Genomic DNA, 21,249 nt, shown 5'->3' on the forward strand with positions numbered 1-21,249 from the left:
GTCATCTGAGTCAGTTATCTCCCTTTTCATTTAGACACAAACCCACAGTCAGCATCTCAGTTGTGATCAAGAAATAAGTACGATTCACAACGTGTAAATGTTACAAAGTATGCCAACACATCACTATCTAAGTCTCCTAGAGTTTCAAATATTAGAATACTGAAGCTGAACTTGTGTAAATGGGGTCTGAAATTCCTCTTTTTACAAGGCCCGTCATGTTGGAGATGAATCAGCCAGCCAATCAAACTTTGGCTTCAACCGAGTGGTCAAAAACAAATAGGCAAACATGATGTAGCCGAGGCTGTTTTAATGCCTTCATTAGTGCAGAGGAGAGAGCAGCCAAAAAGCTTGAGTTTTATCCTCCCTCTTGTTCTCTCTCTGTCTATGCCAGGAAGCTGTCACGGGGCAGTGCCCAGTCAGCTCACCACACCATTGGCTGGCGCCGCCCCAGAGGACCATGAAAGATATTGTAAAGTCTAATAGTGCAGTTTATATATTTTATTAGTGCTCGTTAATATAAAGTTCTGCAAGAATTAGTTATTCTCTAGTCATATGCACTTATTAAGTTGCTCACCAGGACTTAATAGGCACACAAAGTAATGATGATATAAAGGCTGCCCTGCAGAAAATTCTTTACTCTTGTCTTCGAAATCACAACCTCAAGCATGACAACTCACACCTCTGTACTCCATCAAACCGGACTCCGATATTCATTTATATATATATTTGTGCATTATTGTCCTCTATAAAGAGCCAAGTTTTATCTCAGTCAATAGTGATTTAATCACTTCTTATGAAAATAGTTTAAAGAAAACCCTTGTGTCCAGACCTCTGAAGTATGGAATGTAGAGTTTGATATCATCCTGCTCCTCCAATGTAAGCAATTTACACGAGGACTGGTTGTTTATCAGTTTATTTCAGTAAATCCAGACAGCACAGTTTGTATGTTGGGAAGAAGTGGAGGATTTTTGAAAATGCAAAGCTGTTGTCCCATTCAGGTTTGTGCTTGGAAATCCACTGTTACAAGCAGCTGGGAACTTCACCAGGGTGAATCTGGATGTTAATAAAGTTTTGAGGCTCTGTGCCAGCACTGTGATCTGCAATGCTTAAGGTTATTTTTACAGACTATTTACAGACAATTTTTTATTTTAAAGTGAAGGCTGTTCTTCGGTGGCCTGATATCAGGGTGGGGAGATGGTGTGCGTGATAAGAAGATGTAATTTCCAGTTTTGTGGTGTTTTAATCATTGTGTGGGAATTTCCTCTGTATGAGAACAACTCATAAAATATTGAAATAGCAAAGGGGATAATCATGGCCTCACTCCCTAACACAGAGCACTCATCTAACCTCAGCCACAGACAGGCGAGTGTCCTAAAAGTTGAAGAATTTGTAAAAAGTCATATTACTTGGCCTTTATCAGCAAATATACAGACATTGTGTTTATTTTCTTCCTTGTCACTGTCATGACAGCATCTTTTTTAATTCAGCATTAACAGACCAGTTGCCAAACAGGGAATGAAAGGAATCTAAAAGGACTCTAATGTGTGTAGCTGCTGTATGGATGCAGCTGCCTACAAGAGATGTTGGCTTGATTCCCCCCTTTGGACATGAAAACTACATGTCACAGTTGAGCAGGTCTTGCTGTCCCAAAATTTCCACTGTAAACAGAAGCAACATCTGTTATCTTGAGGCTTTGGTGATATCGCTTTGTTTAACATAGTCTGCATCAGACTGCAATTAAAATATATTGTGCAGTTTTCATGCTCTTGACTTTTGTTTCTTGTCATCTATGCTGAGAAGAAATTTCTTCTGGAAGCATTGCTGAAAGATTTTCAGTTCCGTCGTTTGAATTACTGTGGCAGACACTAAATGCAGGACTCTTTTTCTCCATTTGTAGTTGGGCTCTTGTGGGTTGTGCAGAAAGTGAGTTAAATGGGTCCATATTACACTGAGTAATAGCCTCAGTATGCACTCTTCATTAACATGCTTAACATTCCCCTTAAGACCCAGAAGTCGGCTCCTATAATACACTGCTTAACACAAACATCATGTTGTACACGTCTTTCTTATGAGGCTCGTGGTTGGCTTTTTAAGAAGTGAGCTAATTTGTGTGTATTTTGGTACACTTTTGTTTGGGTCAAAGTGGAGGCCAACATGAACACACTTAACTCTGACCATGAAAGTTAATAAATCACTACTTTTTCCAGCTAATAAGAACAGAGATCCAATTGAAAACTGCAGTGAAGAGGTTAATGCATTGTGGTGCAAAATGTTTTTTCTTTTGCTTGGTTCTTTTGGCTTGAAGTAGAAGTCTGTCGCAACACTGGTCAGCTACTTGTTGCGTGTTTTCCCAAACAAAACACACAAATTTTGTTTTGAAAGTAAGAAATCTCAGTACTGCTGAAAATAAATGCTGAGTCGCTGATATTTTTAAGCAAATGCATCAGTTCCCAAAAGACGGACAATTTAGGTTTTAGTGCAGCATTGCACTTCCAGTCTATGTAAGAAGGTGATTTATGACCCAACCATAATTCATCTACCTGTGCTACCACTTGGCCCAGCAGTGCCTGATATTGGTCATTAAAGACCACATTCGTGCAGGTTTTAGATGCCACTCTGCTCCAATTCAAATGGAATTTGTTCTTCTCAACAGCTTGCTGACAAGTTCTGCCCAAGCTTGGTAATAATCCATTAATCTGAGTCAGCTGTGATGAATAACATCTAAAACCTGCAGCAGCCCTCAAGGACCAGAAGTAAACATCCCTGGCCCTACCTATCCATTTTATCAGGAAAAAGGTGCTACTTTTTTCTTGTGTATTATGGAGTATGGTCATTAAGCCCTTTAAACACCTCAGTTGAAAGGCTGGATGACCACTATTTTGAAAAAAAAAAGAAGAAAAAACACCTTATACCTAGAAAACTGATCTGTTGGGCCAAGTAGTGGGGCCAATGAGAAGGAAATTGGGATGGGGCCAATGTTGGCAAACATTTGCCTTAAAAAATTGCCTGAGTTTGATTTCTTTCACATTTAATTAAATAGTGGTGGACCAGTTGTGTTAGAAAATGGAACTTAAAAGATTTGGGTGTAATAGAAACCGGTTTATAGCTGTCCGAGCTGGCTTGACATTTACACCTTCTCCCCAGGATCTGAGTGCAGCCTTAGTAAGAAAGCCAAAATCCATCAAGAGCAGCTTCATTTACCTTGAAATTGATATGCTGAGATTCTTGGACAGGCACACACAACTTCAGTAACAAAAAACTTCAATGTAACAGGAAATGTCTGTAATAATTCTCTTGTGTTTTTGACAGGAATATTTAAAATAAGTTGCCTGGCCTTTCCCCCAAAAAAGTCCTCATTGTAGCTGAGTCACAGATAGGCTGCGTAAAGAGCAAAGAGGCGAGCAAAACTCCTCCAGTCTTTTCTGTCTGTTTGTTTAACTTTTGCCCTTAAACCCAAAGAAATCATCTCAGCAGATGTTGACTAATAACTGATAAAAAAGACAAATCAGCCACTTTCAGTTAACACTGACGATGATCCAATATGAATCTGTTTGAAAGTTGAAATGATTCAGGCAGTGTCAGAGAAATGACAGCCAGGTGCTGAGCACTTGGCCCAGTGCGCAATAGCCTCAGCCAATTGGAAAACACTTAGCAGAATTTATTTTCACCCTTCTCCCTTGACAAATTATTTTATTGTTCCTACACAGTTGGTTTTCATTTATTCTTTGGCTAATGATAGGCTGAAAGCATGTGTCCTATTGTTGTTCCTGTATTGAAAATAGTCTGACTGGAAGTGTACACATCTGATAGCACACAGTCATGCAACAAAAACCAGCACAGAAGGTAAAATGCATGCAGATGGTCCACAGAAGAGGAACGTTTACAGTTGCTAAAAGGGAAACCTTGATATGCTTATTACCATTTATGCTGTATGTGCTTCTGTGGCAGGATCTTAATGGATGTCTATCAAGCTGGTAATGCTGCTTCCACAAGCAACAAGTTTTATATAATCTCCTCTCAATGAGCTTCAAACCCTACCCTAAAGCCTTTAATCACATTATCCACTGTGTCTCATGTACCGGGACAAGTAGATAAAGAGATAAGGTGAATGCTTGCATTGCGTCCGAGTCCTGCACTTTAGCTGACCTGAGCTCTGTACATCAGGACTAGGCCACTAATCTTTTACAAATGGTGGGAGTCTCCATGACCAGGCCCTTGCTGAGATGGTTTAGTCAAAACAGCCCTTCTGCTCCTGAGCACAGCCGCAGCCTCTAGCTTAATTCAAACGCTGATTAACTAACAAATACCTGCTGCTTGTTCCACGGCATTACACAGCCTGGTATGCTCTGCTGTGCTGCATGGAGTTTGACAGCGTGTTTGCTATTCTGTGGAGGAACACACAGACTTGCTGTGTTACGAGCTTTTCAGGATTTGTTGGTAAAACGATACAGGACATGTTAAGTGAGCCAGAGTAAACACAGAAATACCGATCTGAGAGCAGAGTGTTATTTTTTAATCTTTAATCCAGTTTGCAAGCAGAAAAAGAGCTGTATAAATGTAGATTTGAAAATCTGGGGTATGATTGCCTAAACAAAACTTAAAAAGCTTTAACCATAAAATTAGCATGCTTTGTTTCCCCCTTTTAAGCATTTCTTCCACTCAGATTGGGATTTACATGTGAAATAAATCCCTGAAATCATCTAGTAACAATTCACACTGACAACCATAAACCAAACAGCCAAGATTTTGGCTGTCTGGCTTGAATTGTGATTAAGATGATGGATGTCTGAGTCATCACTGTGTCTCCTGCCAACAAACAGATGAAAGCATAACAAGTATCTTTTCCAGGTGATATAGATATGAGTGATAAATGATGACCCTTTGTTTGGTATGAAATTTCTTTGGAGGTAACCCCTTCAGAAATCTCCCCTCCAACCTTCAAGACTGCTTGTATTTCTAAGACTGTGTTAGATTTACTGCCAAACACACTTCCCATTGAATTAAGCATTGCTACCTGTGCTCTAACTCATCCTTTTTTTTACACGTTAAAGGGTGTTTTTCTACTTTTGGTTTGATTTATGTTTGTTTACTGTAACATTTAAGCTGAATATGAAATCAAGCTAAAAATGTAGTGTTTTAAACAGTTACTGCATCACTTCTGTGCATCTGATGGTCAAATACATTGACAGGTTTAACTTTTAAATATTTCCAATTGAGTAAAAACATCATTATTGTTCCAAAAAAGGCAAACTAGAAAGGACTTTAAGCTTCAACAGTAACTGTTAATGAATGATTAGGAAAAAAAAAACTTTTATAAGGAAGTGCTTCAGTTTGAGGTCTGAAAAATGCTCCAGTAAGAAAAAAAAAAGCTTAAAAAAAGTCAACAGATCTTGTTAGCTGTGCTCTTGCTTCAGCTGTAAATGTAAATTCATAGTTCACCACAGTGTCCACTTTTACAGGAACAGACCAGTCATTTGACACAAAATTATGGCCAATCTAGGCCACTGTAAAGATGCCAGCCTTCTACAGGCCTCAAGAGCTCAGAGCCGCGAAGGAGTCCAGCAGAAGAGGCAAAGCATCAGTAAATGTACACTGCTGCCTGCCAAAATACACTCGTTTAACAGCACAAAAAGACTCGCACTGAGAACCCACATGTTTATGTTTGGGATGATGTAAAATGGCTAGAATTCATATTCACATCAAATTTCTCCTTTAAAATGTCTTCTCTCAATTTTTACATGCAAGGAAACAAACATTTGCATTTCAAAGTTCTTCAAATAAAAATAAATGAAAAGCAAACCCTTTTATGGGTTTGGAGACTATATTGGAAAACAGATCAGGGCGAAATGAATATTTTTTTATGGTTCATAAAAGAGCTTCACAATGAATGCCAGGTTATGTGAAAGGCTTGACACATGTTATGGTCCAGAACCCTTCGAGATTCCCTCTCTATTCAGGTCTTACACTTGCTTACTGAGAGCAGCCAAACAGCACACATGGCTGAGTAAAAGATCCAAATTAAGAGTGATTTCTTTATTTCAGCTTGTTATCATCTTATTAGGCTTATCCTCACATCTGACCAGTCCAGAAAAACTATCAGCCAACAACCTTCTCTTTATCCTTTTGGGTTTATCACTCCCAGGTCGATGAGTAATTAGCTCGGCTCTCCGAGCCGTTCCTCATTCTTGGGGCATATTTGATGATTTCTTTCTTCCTTTGTTTTTTTCTTTTTTCACCTTAGAGAGCAGTAAAATGAAGACATATTACATGGGCTACTGTGAGTGCCCGCATATGATACTTTATACCAAATTATATGTGAACACCATCATATTTAAATATACATCACATCAGGCAGTTTAGGGAATTAGATATCAGGGAGATCTAAATAAGAAATAGATAAATTCATCCAGCCAAAGTCACTAAAAAGCTGTCTTCAACAACAAAAAGGAGACCCATTCCCGCAACAGATGGTATCCCTCTCATACAGCCCTGTTTTCAACAATCAAAGTGGATTTAGTGTGAACACAGAGACAGACTAAATCCACAGGAAAACTATGGCTTCTCAGAGATGTTTGGAACAACCTACATTAGATTCAGCTAGTCCCAATATCTTGTGTTTCTTCAAATAATCCCAGACTGACTCATCGTTGTAGAGATCAGGGCTTTATGAAGGCCAGACCATCTGCTGCAGGACTCTCTGTTCTTCTTGCTCCTAAAGTTGTTCGTCATGACTTTGGCTGGATTTTTGTTCAATATTGCTGAATGAATTAGGGACCATTCTATCATCTCCCTGGTGGGATTAAATGTTGGAGAAGAATCTAATCTTGTAAAGAACTTTAATCAATTTCTCATTTTTAGTTTAAAAAAAGAACACTAAGCATGTACATGTGACATATCTTGACAAACAAACCAGTATATTTGAAGTAGTTCTTTTGCTGTTAGTCCTCATACGTGTCTTTTTGAACATTGTCTTTGCCCTACGTATGCAAAGGATACACAATGTAATAAAGTTAAATTTGATACATATTTTCCTTACTTTTGCACAAGATCCAGTGAAGAAGGTGGCGGGATGGATGCATATTGAAAGACAGTTAAAGGTTTCTGACTGGAATAAAATTCGCTCTTGGGACAAGAATCATGTCTCAGTTTGGCTGCAGCCTTCAGCTCTCTCGCATGGCCACAGGACACAGCGAGAGCAGAAATCATAACAAAAGGATTCTTATTACAGCCATTAAACAAGAGAAGGGAAAACACTGGAGGGCTTTAATGCCTGGACATCTAAAATGCTTATGCAGTGAAAATATATTTGCTCATAAAGCTCTTTGATGGTGGCCCTGTCCATACCAACACACAGGGCTCCTGTCTGTGTAAATAACTGTGTATTGGCCTCCCACCACATAAGATTGAATGTGTTTCCATAGGTGTCATTCGGTACCATTTTGGGTTTTTATAGGCCCCACTGTGCCTCAGTCCCTGTAACTGCGGGGGCTCAGTAGTCATGCCATCACTTCTTAAGCAGTGGCCAACGGTGGGCTCTTCCTGAGGTTCTAGATAAAGGGCTCACTATGAACTGCAGGCCTGTCAGTCTCCTCACAGCAGCATTATGGAACTCTGTTTGATGTTAAGTGATATATAATGTCTGCTGGACTGTCCATCTCAAGTTACACAGAGTGCATGCACACGTCTCTGTGTGTTCTCTGTTTAGTGTGTGTGTGTGGTTTTGAATGGAGGGGTGGTCCTCAGTGCCAAAGCCATTGGTGAATGAGGACTCCCCGCACAATAAAAGAATGATATTGCTGACTTCCTAAGGTATGTGTGGTTTGAAACTCAACACAGGTTTGCTCAGTGGAAAACCTGGGGCCCACTTATTTATTCTGTATATTTATGAAAACCCCAATTCTGTGGTGCCCTTTTGAGTCAAGAAGGAGGTCCCCCAGCCGGGTCATGGTCATTTTTCAGCTGAGTTAAGGCTGTTTGGTGGCAGACCGCTGTGAAGTAGCGCATTTCCTCACTCTCGATTTCAATGGGCTACAGTATGTTCACCCTTTTATTATTAAAATATTTTTACAACTGCAAAATAATTACTTTATATTTACCCATAATTTTTTTATAATGTAATTCTGAACTAAATAAGTGTGTTCCCACTGTAGTGAAGGTATCAATCAGTCAATCAATCAAATCTATTTATAGAGCATTTTTCATGCACAAAGCAACGAAAAGAAGCTTTACATAATAAAAACAAATTATGCATTAAAAACAACATTTAAAAGCCTTCACACACCAGAGTATATAACAATTAATGAAATCACAGTGATGTGTATGTATGTCATTTATTGTCAAGATGTAAAACCGAAGAATATTTTCAGCTTATTATTAGATGACGATTATACCAGATTTGGGTTTTCTCAAACTATGGAACATTATGGAAAATTATGAGCTTTTAAAAAATTTATATTTCTCCAAGATCAGGTGAATTAAACCTTTATTCTTGACTAACATTCATTGTGGATACTGTGGAGAAGCACTGACCCCAGCTTTAAACAGAGACTTCAAAAGGCAAAGCAATTACTATGCATGCTTTGAACATATCCTTTTCACAAAGTAAGATTCCATTATTCTTCCTGCTTTACAACAACAAAAAGTTAGAAAGAAGTAGGAAGTGAAACTGGAGTCCTCTCATGGTTCCCCAAACATCTGGTTTGGCCTTTGTTTTAAACGAGCCTCCCCTCTGAGTATAACAGAAGGTTATTTGCAGTGTGTGTAGGTAACAGAATAATCATTTTCAAATGTTGCTCCATCCAAATCTGGTCTAATTACAAACACTTAACTTCAACCTCTCAGTAGGACCACCGACTATCAAGGAAGTTTTCCTCCAGACGGTTTCCTAACTATTCATTTATTTCTCTCCCACTGTTGCCTCTAAATCATCAAGCCTATACAGTAATTGTTGTAAAGTGATCACTTGTTTTTTATAAAGTCAAATACATTTCTTCTCATGTCAAATTGTAATCAATGGCAGTAGGCGGTGCTGGGCGAGAAGAAGAAAAGGTATCTGTCAGATGGGCCATGATGTGCCTGCTTCATTGAGATGCTCATTTTGTGCGGTTGAGTTTGGCCACTGTCATTTCCGAGGAATTTCCTGCCATCTGTGTTCAATAGAATCCTCTCACAGATCTGGGTTTGCTTGTAAATATTGGTTTCTGGCCGAAGAGGACTGTGAGTTTTGTACCACCAGCCGTTTGGACCACAATGAAGGGGACATTGGCACAAGTGAGGCTGATAAAGCCTCATTCAGCACTGCTACAGCAGGAAAACAGAGAATCTGGACATTTGGGAAAGAGATGTATCTATATCTGATAATATTTATTAACTGAAATAACTTGATTAGACCATTACTTTGGGTGAAAGAATTGACTGAATTGCCTTGACATTAAGAGACATGTATGTCAGCTAAAGGACTATTCACTTAAAATATTCAGGGCCAAATCACAGCACGTCATCTCAGGGCACTTTGATGATATAGAAAAACCCAACAATTTCCTGTCAGACAAACACTTTACCCCTTATCCAGTGATATATTTTACCCAATTGGCCAGCACAGATGTTCGTAGTTCCCAGATCATTTACACTAATGAACTTGTTGACCTCCTGAATTTTACTCTAACACCAACATCAGGTTTACATATGTAGTTTTCAGTTGAGTAGCTAGAAAACCAATGAATGGATGGCCCTGAGATTTGGACCAGATGTGTTCAAAATGTATTGGCCATTTTTTGACTTTTGCAACATTATTGTGTCAACTTTTCAATTGGTTCTGTAAATTGGTTTCTCAAACCTCTTTGTACTTGCTTAAGCAAATTCTATCAGATTAGTTTGTAAATAGCTTGCAAATACATTATGAACATTAATCATTAAAGTGTCTAAAGGTTAGAATTTTAGCATTGGCATCATGAGTTTATATTGCCATGTTTTTATTTTATCAGTAATAATCATCATCTTAATTATCATTTTTATACTTAGACACTTGGTGAAGTTAGGTTGTTCCATACAACATGTTCAGTATATTTCATTCCTAGTTGTTTATTCTAAACTTTGTAGTCAAGACAAAATAGTCAAGCTTATTAAATCTAAACATACAACAATATCAGAATACAACACTGATGGCAAGTTCGTAATTTTCCACGTTTTCCAATGTTTCAGACATGCTTTTTGTTCAGTTTTTGCATTAATTTCTACATAATTAGGAAAAATGGCAAAAACATGGGGAGGGGGGTTAAAAACTTAAGACAGGAATCTCACATTTACATAATATTTAGGACCCTTGACTAAAACCTTTGGCCACAATAAAAGCCTCAAATATTGTAGTATTTCTGGAACCAATTCAATTGAATTCTATTCAGTTCAATTCAATTCATTTTAATTCAATTCAATTCAATTCAATTCAATTCCATTCAATTCAGTTTAATTTAATTGTCCCCAAGGTGCAATTTAAAACAATGGGCCTAGAAATAGGTTTAAAATGGTTGAACAAGGCTACACACACTAAAAACACCTTTCTTTGCAAGATTTTTGCATTTTTCTTTAAAAAAACCCTTTAAACTTGATTAGGTTGGATGAGGAATATTGCTGCAAAGCCACTTTCAAGAATCTCTAAAGCCATGTCCACTCAGTTTCTTATAGGTTGGACATTTTGTCCACATGGAACTTGTGTTTTGAGATCCTGAAAATGCTCACAGCAGATCCAATAGTGAATAAATCTAAAAAGGCCAAAGTTTCGTTTTTGTTTACAACCCATTGGCATCTTTCCTGAACTGATTACTCAGTAGCCCCACATCTCCCTTCACCTGCATGAACAAACCCCACCATCAGCTACAACAAATCCAAAATTCACACAAATATTCTTTGCAGCTTGATTCTCTGGAGTCTTTTTCTTCAAATGTGTATTTACATCTCTGTTTTTCTGTTATTTCTGTGGGAGCGTTACAGGCCTGGCATCCATACTACAGCATTTTTAGTGGATGCACACATTTCTTTAAATGATTCTTTCTTTATGGAAAACTTTGTAGAAACAAAATCAGCTCTGCCTCCTTGTACATGTAGCCTCAGCGGGTCATTCCAGGATTTCACAGAGCTTTCCTGCAGCCACTCCTCTGTTGTCTTTAAACTCTGAGAAGTTGTCTGGTTAAAGCGTAAACTGCCACCCTGGACTGAAGACTCTGGAAGAGGTTTAGAACTTGCTCATAATTTTTTGCATCCATTTCTACTGTTTCCTGATTAGTCTCTCAGCCCCTGTCAAAAAAAACATTGCCACAGCATGATGGTACCATCACTGTTTGACAAGGAATGTATTAATGACGTGATAATCAGTGTCCTGTTTTCTTCACACACTGTCCACTTAATTCAATCCTAGTTTCATCAGACAGTATGATTATATGTCTTATTGACTGAAAGCACTCTTTAGGCAGGCAAATCTAAAAGTCTGATAACGGTCTCAACTTACTTTTGTTTTAGAGACAACTCTGATCATGAGGTTTTGTAGCATATTTTTTTCTGTAGTCCTGTATATGGAAAGAATGTTTAGAAAGCTATTTAACCAAAATACTATTTTTCCCATGAAATTGATTTGATCTGTGCAGTTACCATAGAAAATAAATTTTACAGTTTTGTAAGTGTTTACTGTTTTGACTCTTTGATGCGTCACACAGAAAATATTTCATTTTTATTTTATTCATTGTTACAACCCAGTTGACACTTGATTGACAAGTTATTTTTTCAATCCAAGTCATCCTCATCACCACAAATTTATTGTGCTATTACAACATTTTTAACAAACATAGCTCCATGCTGATGTCTGGCAAAGGGATCTGATTTCGGTATAATTTCACAGGGTGTTTTGAAATGACTTGAGAGGACACACAAACAAAATGAGGCCTATTGTTTGAGGAGGAAAACGCTGCTTCTACACTAAATCCACATATTTATTTTTTATGGCAGATTTATATAAACTATTTATCCTCACACAAGTATACACCTTTCTTAAAAAGTCTGCCTGAAGTAGCATTTACAAATACAGTATTTTGTGGCTTCAAAATTATTTAAATTTGTGTTTATTGGAAGGTACTTTGTATTTATGTACTGTTGTTGAAAATTAAAGGTTAATTTGATTAAGAAGCGAACTGGACACACTTAACACATTCATTCGGGGTGTGTTACTCAGAGCACTCTTCAGTCCTAAAACTTCAGACCGGCTACATCACCCTGTCAGAATTTCCCCAAACAGAGCCACCTCTTGTCTGGCTTTGAAGTAGCTCCTGATCCCATGCCGACATTTCAGCTCTCTTGGCCTGGCTCGCCAGTCCCATAAAGGTGTCTGTCACCAAGCCAGATGTCTCTGTTGTGTCTGCCAGCCAAGTGCATCATGTACTGCTAGTTTGATGGTCTATCAAGTCACTCCACGATCCTGACTGATGCTTTGTGTAGCGTTTGGTCTCTGCAGCAACGCGGCTTCTCTGTTAAATTATAGGATGTGGTTTGGCTGAGGACTCCTCGTAAAACTGTGATTGTGTGAGATAGATCCTCAGTGTACAGATTTGTGGGGCACAGTCTTGTTATCATAGAGGTTGTCAGGACAGAATTGTGGCAGCTTGTGGCTTTAATGCAGGCTGTTGACTATGTGCATTTAATTTGTTATTATTAAATCTTCTGATGGTGTTTGAGTTAAAGACAAGGAATATGCTTACTTTTGTAATAATCAGTCATCTCTGTGTGTCTTATTTTTTCCTCCTTTCCAGAAGTCAGAGTGATGTCTTTCACATCACTGTATACTGAGTTTTCTTTTTCTGTCAGCTTATCATGTGTGTACCCATGCTACTTATGTTATTGACTTTCCTGTCTTGATCCTAATTATTCTGTTCAAGTGCATAAGACCTGCTTACACTGGGTGTTCAGCGTATGGACAATGTCCAAATTATAACTCAGTCCTTATATGGTTTCAATACAAACTGTGTTATGATTGTTCATGGAGTCAGAGGTTCTATTAAACCATTATTTAAAAGAAAGTCCTAAAGAAACCTGAATAATAAGTCATATAACTAACCTGATGAGACTAGAACATGTGCTGCTAAATTCAAACAAAATATCATAATTTTAGTCCAACAGTTTGAACCTTTTATAGCAGAAGGTCTTTTTTGAGACTGATTCTCATCACCTGTTGTTGTTTTTGCCAATCAAAATGGATGGCCTGTAAGATACCACCAGTGACAAGGTGCTACCACCAGGTGGTGACATGTACAAGTATAAAGTTTTAATAATTACTTTAATCAAGGAGGACAGCAGAGGAATTGATTGGCTGTAATAGCCTCATGGGATTGTTGAATGTGATCAGGGATGCATATATCAGCATGAGTTTATTTATTTATTTATTTTTTATTTTTGGCTGGGGTATTTGAGTAAGACAAAGAAAGAAAGGTGTTTGTGTGTGGAGTGTGTGTAACACTCACCTCTCTCCTCAAACATTCTAGGTTGATGTGTTTAGGTTGTGATTGACAGCGCTCCCTCTTATAGCAATGTGGTGAAGTAGTGAGTCTCTGGAACGTGGCGGGCAGAGTCTGGCGCTGGCATGGACTGGGTGGGGTAGGTTGACGGAGTTGGGAGCGTTGATGGCTGCCAACTATTTGTTTGTGTTCATGACTGTGGTTAGCACTACTCCATTTGAAGAGCCTGGTATTATGTGGACGCCTGCTTCCCACAGCATGTTACTTCTTTCCTGAAAGACAAGAGAGCTAATCATTTACCAACCACCGTGTTCATCAGTGGGATTTAAAGCTGTGTAGCCACTTAGTGGGAACAACCATTTGTATCTACTGAGATGTTTGTTTGTACAGTTGAACTCAGTTGTATGTACAGTATACTCATGATTTCCTTGATATTGTTTAATCTAAATCATGCTGTGTTCAAATTCTTGATGGCTTTTGAGCTACATGTGTCTTCTTTACCCAGAGATTAGCTTCCTAGCAGCTAATCTGAGTTGTTTTTCAAATGACTAAGATGACCATGAGAAAATCAGGAAGAATAAAGATACCCGTTTGTGAGCAGCTAGAATCAACCAGAACAAATTCATTTTATCCTTATGAAATTTCGCATGTCTGCTGGTGCTGGTAATCCTGCTACAAAAACACTGACATAGCTGTGCTCCAGCAGTAATTTAGTAGAGTTTTTCTTCTTCCCTTGTTCTGCACCTGCTTAAAGAGGAGCTTCCTCCCTAGACATTGTTATTTTTCATTTACTTGTGCCCCCAGGTTTTCAATCATACATCCATTACTAAGCAAACAAATAAGATCCGGGACTATGCCGCAGACACAAATATAGACATGAGTTATGAGATTCAGAAAAGCCAGGAAAGGCTTTAAAATCTGATACACAACATCTGCACTGGGCAAGACGCACAACAAGAGCAGCCCACTACAAAGTCCTGCAGTCTGCTGTCGTGCTCTTGTATGTGTTGACCTGTCTCATGTTGAAAGACAGGAAGGATAGGAGAAGAATCATGGCAGATGTTGGTGTTGGAGCAGACATGAATAAAATGATCATTATTATCAGTCTAAGTGCTGAATGTTATGATTTATGAAGCCAAAGTGGGGCCGGTTGAAGTGTCACATAGGATTTCCAGAGGCATCTGTCTTGTGGTTTTGGCAGCTGGTTGCACCTTGAGTTCAGATGTTTGCATCACTCTCCTGACATACCGTTACCCTCTCCAACACCCCTTGCCCCCTGTACAGTACACCTCTGATCGCTCCCCTTTCCTCTCTGTAAACCATCCATCCATCTGCACATCTGCTTTTCATTGAGGCCTGCATGTCTCTGAAGACTTGAACACATTAAACGCTGGCACAAGTGCAGTCTCACTCTGGCACTTAACACAATGCTTAGGTGACTTAAAAGGGAGAGGCGAGAATTATAGAAAATGATGTGTCACCAAAATAAAAAAGCACCCCAGATTACCACCAATTACACTTAATAATGCTGTCCAGAGCATCTGTTGATCAGATGGTGGGTTGGTCTGTCTGTAGAGAAATAACGACACTAGAAAGAGTGAGAATAAAAAAGACTCATCGAGGGAGACAGCAACATATAACTATGTGATGATGTGGTTTGTGCTTTTCAGTACTGTATAGATTGGAATGCTTTGTATGGTAATGCAGTCATAACTGAATATCTTGGGATAATAGCAATGTTGTTTCAGAGGGGTTAAGTTCTGTTAGATTGGAGACACATGTCTGCTCTGCTTTATTAGTCATTTATTAGTCACTGAGGTCAGGACAGAGTTTTTAGCCAAGGCACAACACTGCTGAACTTGAACAAGACTCTGATCATCAGCCCCTGAGGCAGCCTGAATAAGTATATGATTTCAGCACAACCTAATTGGCCACAATCCCCAATATGAAATTCATTCAGTTATGTGAAATGTGCTAAACAATGAAATGTAATCACAGTCTCTGCAGCCTTCCTCTAACAAGTGAATTGTGCCCCAATTAACAGAATAATTGAGTCTATTCATTGTTCATGTTCAGCGTTCAACCCTCGTAGTCACAAAGGCTGCGTTAATCAGCAGCATTAGAAGGACCTGTGCTGTGTTCACTGTGGATGTTTGAAAAAATGGAAACTTAATGGATGACATCAGATCAGGCATATTTGGGGGTGACTGGTGTTTTGCTTCACAATGTCAGCCAAAAGGAGTAATCAAACAAACCCCCAGACAAATTCCTATATAACTGCGTTTGAAGTATTAGCATTTATGTTTAGTGGGCATATGTACTGGCACACTACTGCTTTCTCCTCCTGTATGTCTCAGTAAGCTCCTCATCTTACCGTCATCTTTTAGTGATGCTCTGTGAAAAGAACATGGTACTTTAATTATACAGGAGAGGAGGCAGAGTGAGCAATTGATACCATGTGATGACTATAATGGAGTGGAAGATAGCACTTTAGATGTAACAGAGTATTATTTGACACTTTTTTATGAACAGGGAATGTTTTTCCCTGTTCTAAAGGGAACATTTGTTTTTCTTTTAAGGGGTGGTGTTTTGGGAGACCCATAACAATAGAGTCCTTATTTGTGTGTGCGTCTTTAGTTGGCAAGGCTGACATCAGTGGCTCTTTGTGAGGATGAGTCAGCACATCTGTACATGGTCTCTGTACTGAACACAACACTTGCCCCTGGTGTTTCTGGCACTGTCCTGTCTCTTTCTTTCTTTATCCTTATGTCTGCCCCTACATCCCTGATTTCACGCCCACACGTACTCACTCTTAATTGGGGTTGAATGCTTGCAAAAGTGTGTGTATTGGAGGACTATTCTATACACACATGCTTCCTAAACAGAATTGAACACAACACCAAACTTCAGTTTCCTCTGTCTGCCTTCTTACTTTTCATATCTACAATCTCTCTCTCTCTCTCTCTCTCTCTCTCTCTCTCTCTCTCTCTCTCTCTCTCTCTATATATATATATATATATATATATATATATATATATATATATATATAGATGCAGTGTGTTTTTGTGATGTTTGATGAACGTGTAGCTGCTTTGTTCAATCCACAATAACTGTCTCTTTATTTCAAAAAGTTGCTCACTACATTGCCTCAAACACACACTCTTCCTCAACCTGCCACTCCTGTAGCATGTCTTACATTTCACTTCGGCCTCTGATCCTCTCTCTGGCTTCTACCTTCTGATCAAACTAGGCTCTAACACACAATGAAATGTTTAACACTAAATTACCATGGCACATTGAATATAAACTGAATTTACCTTTGGGTTCCATCCAAGCCACCATATGCTGAGGAGCCGGCTGTTTCCCCCACCAGAGCATGACCGATTCTGTTAATGTAGCAAAGCTCTAAAGCACTGGAGCGCTAACTTTGTGCAGCAGGGGGATTAAGACCTTTAACACTTATTTAACACTCGGACTTCAATATCTTAGATGCACAAAAGATGCTTCTAGGATGGTCACTTCAATGAATCAATTTATTGACCAATAATGTGTCAGACTCCACTGCAGTAGATGGTGATATCCCTGCTTTTAGCTTGCACGCATTGGCTTTTTCAAAGTTTACCCTGTTACATTACAAGCAGATACTATTTAAAATTAGGGCTCTCAAAAATAAAATGTTAACGGCAGTAACTAATTTATGTAATTAAGTGTGTTAATATTTTTAACGCAGTTAATGCATGCGTGGCATTACAAGCCCAATACAGCCGTCATTTCTCCATCATGATGGCGGGGTGTGAACAAGATGGAAAAAGCTGAGCTGGTTGGCTCTGTCAATGGATTTGAGAATAAACTCAACATTAATGGAGCAACACATGGACGTCACCTCTGTGGAAAATGAAGGTTTTTAACACACTCTTTTCCCAGTGAGAAGGTTCGACAACTGCACTTTTTACATTTTATTTATTTATTTATTTTTTTTTTTTTGACTTATTCTGTATTTTGCACTAATGTGTCTGTTGTAGTGGATCTTTGGTCGTCTTTGTTTGCAGCTGCTTCTTCCCTCGCATCTCATGTTGTTCTGTTAATCATGATGGCTAACGAGGATCAGCTGATTAACTTTTCTCTCTTGTTACATTTGTTTATGGTTCAGCTGAGAAGGAGGAAACTAGCGGTTCATGGTTCACACCGTCACATATTTACCCCAAAGTATTGTTTTTGGGGGGGACCTTCTCTAACACAGTAGTTGGCTGGTGGTAGACAGGGTTTTCTTCAGCTATTCTGGGGCGGGTCTAGAAAAGGTTTGATGGGGGGCCAGGCAGGAGCACTGACCACGAAAAGGGGGGCACAAATTAGATTTTGTGAAATATGGAACTTATAATTACAACTAAAGTAATCATCTAATGTAAAAAAAAATGAAGAAAAGCTTGTAAAACAAACAGCCAGTTATCCATTTTATCAACAGTTGCTTACTTTGGGTGATGCTGCTGTACGACTTTTATCACTGCTGCACAAACACTCACACTTCAATGATAAAAGGAAAAACCTATTTGTGTCCAGATCATCAGTTTGATTAAAGTTCCTACATCAAAGTTGGCTGTTTAACTTCAGTCTTCACATCTGGTGGTTTTATGACAAAAATTATCAACATGGAGATGGTTGGTGTGATGATAAATTAATTCAGAATTATGATATAGAACATGGTAGAGATGATTTAGAACAACATATAGGAGTACATTACATGCTGCATTTACTGACCCTTGGACATGTGACCAAAGGGAAGGTTAGTTAACATTAAATAATTGCAGCATTGGCTTGTTCTGTTAATACAACACAGTAAAAACACAGTAAAAACAGGCAAATTTCTGGCATGGTCTCAATGGTGGTTAATTCTGATTAATTTGTAAGCTGTGATTAATCTTATTAAAAATTGTAATAATTTCACAGCCTTATTTTAAATATAATAATAATAATTTTTATATATAGAACACTTCAACAACTAATGTGATATGCCTTAAAAATAGCAAGAATCAACAGATCAAAGCAAACAAAATCAGCAATAGTAACAGTAGAAGGAAAGTAAATAAAAAGACATTGCAACTGAATATCAGTGAAAAATTCTCAGACGAAAATACATTTTAAAAAGCCCTTAAACAATAATACTGAGTCAGCTGAGCTGATTTCCTCTGCAGGTTGTTCAGTCTTTGGGCCCAGACTGAGGAAGCTCTGTCCTCCTTTGTCTTCTGCTGAGTGACTGGAACGACGAAAAGACCTTTTAGTGGCCATTTCATACCACACCGAGCAGTGAATTGGACAGTTCTACAGCTCTGTGTGTTTTGTAGGTTCTGTACACTCAATTTGTTTTTTATTCGTCTACTTTTAAGAAATTAGATACGTGCCCCCTGTGATTATTCTCTATTGTTTCTTCCACTACTTCCAGTTGAACAGCTTTGCATTTGATCCGTAGTTCCCTAATTCGCAGTAACTGTGGATTATACGCAAATAATGAAAGAATGTTTTAATCTAAGGGAACGTAACCATGCAGGAGCAAATTTACTCTCAATCACATTATCTAGATGTGTTAGTCCTAAAATGTTTGGACAGCTTTGAAAATCTTAGTTTTACTTTGACTAACACAATAATTTTTTTCCAAGATCATGTAAACAACGTGAAGTGTATCACCTGGCTTGCATATGGAAAGCATGCAAAAAGGCCTGTAGTAATACAACCATAGACCATTACCCCCTGATTATGCAAGTCCATTTATCTCTGCAGAATTTTTTCAGAATATTTCAGCTTTTGTACTTAAAACAAGTTCAGGCTTGAAAGAGAGAGATACTGTTGTGTGTTTATATACCATTTTAAGACTGTACAAGCAGATTGAGACAGTCAAGTCAGTATAAAACTAAACGGACGTCTTGCAGTGATTTTTAACTTGGACACGTCACAATAAATGAAAATATCCGCACACAGGACATTGAACAGTAAACAATGAGTTTTTATCCATATTACCTTTCAAGAATCTTACCAAGAAGGATGAATCGGTGCTAAAGACTGATGTAGAGCCTTTTGATTGAGACTCAGCACAACTTTAAGATGAATGTATTTCAGTTTGTTGACCAAATTAACCAAAATGCTGTACAATTTCTTTCAACCCTTTTTCCAGCTTTGTAAAAAAAACAACTAAATATATTATGAACAGATGTAATATCTGAATTAGTGCTTTGCAAAGAACTTGTTAAGACCAAGTTCAGTGAAAGAAACATCTGGCAGTAATGACTCATGCCCAGATGTAAACAAAAAGCATCAGTATGTCCCAATAACAGTTTATAAACCAGAAACTCACAACCAGTCAGTCAGAACCAAAGACCCATTTCAGATGAGCGGTAACCAAGAAAAGAAGTCCTGTTGCCTTCTGTTAAAACATCCAAAAAGACTGATCGGTGGGAGAGTTTTTGCTTTCAATCTAAATTTCAATAACCAACTGCCAGACCTGTGATTGCTTCATGATGACAATATTTGGATCTTTATTTTTCTTTTTGTTACCGTAATGTACATGAATAGTCCAAATCTAATTAAATGATCACTGATGATGACAGTCAACTCCATCCTAATTCATAACATCTCTGGTTTCTCTCATTTTTACACTTTGTTACGGGAAAGAGACACAATGCAACTGATAGGGAATAAAAAAAAAGATGGAACAACAAGAATTAGCAGAACAGAACAATTTGTATTGCTTGAAAAGAGACCAGAGTTGAAAGCCCTCTGTTAACAGCGTTGAGTGAAACCAGCGTTGTTCCTGCCATCCCCTGGTGATGGTGGACTGTGTTGCTTCTTCTCTACTTCTTTGTGTTTCTGCTTTGACCCATGACAAAGCATATGCTGAGGAAGTTGTGGAGACATCGGCTGCAGGCGGGATATGTGAAAAGATTTTCATTAAACTGAGGATAAAATAGCTACAAGTGCCCATGTTTTCTTTTCTTTTGTTCGTTTCTCTAACCCTTTCCCCATATTCCCAAACATTTCCTCCCTCTCTCTCTCTCTCTCTCTCTCTCTCTGTATTATTTTTCCATCTGTTTCTCATGTTGTAATACCTACTTTTTTCCTTTGATGGTCTCCTTTTCTTTTTCAAAAATTCTATTTTTGCTGATATTTCCTTCAATATTTTTACACTTACTTAATTTATTTTTCCCTTGATAACATTTAAATGTTTTCCAGTACCCTTTTTTTTAAAGTTTTGCCTGACAGACAAGATGTTTGGGTGACTTTATTAATAATACCTCATTTTGTGTGATAACATTATCAATAACATTGTTAGGGGAAAATTAAATTTGAAAAATTGAGTTAAGAAAGCTGGATAAGGGGACATGTGGTATGAGTGTATTGAGATATCAGCTTACCATTTACAAACATTTCCTCACACCAGGGCCTTCTTTCCCTGTAAATTTTCTCTTCATATTTTTGGTTGCACTCTTGATCAACAGTTGAGATTGATAAAAATAGATGTATTGAATTTGCTCTCATGTGTGTGTTGCTTGTCCCTGTCACTACAGCTGAACTGGAGATATTTATCTTTTGCTGAATTTCCCCTCACCACGTAATGCTTTTGGTTTTTGTATTTGAACATAGTGAGGGACAGCCAACTTTAAATCACCAAGGGAAAATTTTAAACCTTTTGAGTCCAGTTCAGATGCTTCCAATTTTACACTTCCATTTCAAAGTCTTCAGTTTTTACATCAGGTTACTTTAAAAAATA

The 21,249-nt window shown here is 38.2% G+C and overlaps 1 protein-coding gene across 2 annotated transcripts in view; it reads left to right on the forward strand.

Moving 5' to 3' along the window:
* LOC121652493 (zinc finger protein GLIS1) overlaps window positions 1–21,249 on the forward strand; it is a 67,631-nt gene that overhangs the window by 6,241 nt on the left and 40,141 nt on the right. The gene's annotated exons all lie outside the window — the stretch shown is intronic.

This window comes from Melanotaenia boesemani, chromosome 14 (genome assembly GCF_017639745.1).
Source record: "Melanotaenia boesemani isolate fMelBoe1 chromosome 14, fMelBoe1.pri, whole genome shotgun sequence".
NCBI classification, from domain to species: domain Eukaryota; kingdom Metazoa; phylum Chordata; class Actinopteri; order Atheriniformes; family Melanotaeniidae; genus Melanotaenia; species Melanotaenia boesemani.